Source organism: Corvus brachyrhynchos, unplaced genomic scaffold (genome assembly GCF_000691975.1).
Source record: "Corvus brachyrhynchos isolate BGI_N302 unplaced genomic scaffold, ASM69197v1 scaffold787, whole genome shotgun sequence".
NCBI classification, from domain to species: domain Eukaryota; kingdom Metazoa; phylum Chordata; class Aves; order Passeriformes; family Corvidae; genus Corvus; species Corvus brachyrhynchos.
The window spans coordinates 72,464-73,944 of NW_008239142.1; the positions used below are offsets into that span (position 1 = coordinate 72,464).

The 1,481-nt window shown below is 53.5% G+C and overlaps 1 long non-coding RNA gene across 1 annotated transcript in view; it reads right to left on the minus strand.

The window, feature by feature from the left end:
* LOC108448113 overlaps positions 1-57 on the minus strand; it is a 2,975-nt gene extending 2,918 nt beyond the window's left edge. The window contains exon 1 of the long non-coding RNA XR_001863896.1: positions 48-57. This is a non-coding gene — a long non-coding RNA (uncharacterized LOC108448113). The remainder of the gene's footprint in view (positions 1-47) is intronic.
* Positions 58-1,481: the final 1,424 nt, after the last annotated feature.

Here is a 1,481-nt window from a genome sequence, read left to right on the forward strand (position 1 = left end):
TGGAAAGCTGGGAAAGGAGCTGGGGGTGCTGGTGGGAGCAGCTGGACGTGAGCCCAGGGGTGCCCAGGTGGGCGAGAGGCCGACGGCACCTGGACTGTAGCAGGAATAGTGTGGGACCTTCTTGTTCTCCACAACTCCCTGACAGGAGGGGGCAGCCAGGGGGGATTTGGGGCTCTGCTCCCAGGGAACAGGGACAGGACAAGAGGGAACGGCCTCGAGCTGTGCCAGGGAAGGATGAGGGTGGACATCAGGAGGAATTTCCTCCTGGAAAGGGCAGTCAGGCCTTGGCAGAGGCTGCCCAGGGAGGTTTGGAGGTGGCCTCCATCCCTGGAGGTGTCCAAGGAAAGCCTGGACGTGGCACTCAGTGCTCTGGGCTGGGTGAGAAGGTGGGGATCGGGCACAGGTTGGATTCGGTGGTCTGGGAGCTCTTTTCTCTGCGATTACTCTGGGATTCTGTGCTGGTCTGGTGGCATCTCTGTTTTCTTGTGGGTTTGGAACCATGCTTTAATCCCTGGAGCCCGAGGAATGCCAAGGAAACATGAAATCCATGGAAAATGCCTGCAGGCCCAGCAGTGCTGCCAGGAGCACGTGGGGTGAATTCCTGAGGGAAACAAATCCTTGCCCTGGGCTCAGCAGATGTTGGGGGTTCAGGTTTCCAGCCTGACCTGTGTGTTCATGTTTTCCCTGCATGTTTCTGCTTTCAGAGGTGCTGCTATTTTCGGAACCATAACAAAAGCAAACCCTGCAGGGTCTGGAACTTGGAATAGCCTCAATTAACCAGTTTCTACAGCGTAAAGTAAGCGAAGGTTTCCCCGGTGTGATTCATCCCTCATCACCCATCCCCTGGCATGGGAAACAGCCTGGAATGAGCTGAGTGCTGCAATAGCCAGTAAATGACCAGTTGGTCAATAAGTATTTGGAATTAGTTATTTATAGGTTATGGAGAAAATGCTCATTAGAGAGGAATGGGTTAAAAAGGAAAAGTTGCAGCCGGGCCAGAGAGCAATGAATGATTCACCTGCCTGGGGGCTCTGGCCCTTGCTAAGAGGTGGCTCAGCCTCACACCAGCCTTAAAAAATAATTTTCTTACTCATTCCTGCCCTCCCTGCAGGTGGGAATTGAGCTTCTGAGGCTTCCTGGCCACAGCAGTGGTTTGGTCTTCAAGTAGAGACTTTCACTTCCCTGCGCTGCCCCAGCTTCCAACTTTCTCCTCTGTCACTGACCACAGCACATTTTATTTCCTTTTCCAAATCCAGAGAAGGCCATAAAGGTGATAAAGGGACTGGAGCCTCTCCCCTACAGAGATTGGGAATGTTCAGCCTGGAGGAGAGAAGGTTGTGTGGAGACCTCAGAGCCCCTTCCAGGATCTTCAGGGGCTCCAGGGAAGCTGGAGAGGGACTTTTCCTCAGGAACTGCAGGGACAGGACACAGGGAAGTTATTTCAGAGTGATGGAGAGGAGTTTTAGGTGGGATGTAGGGAA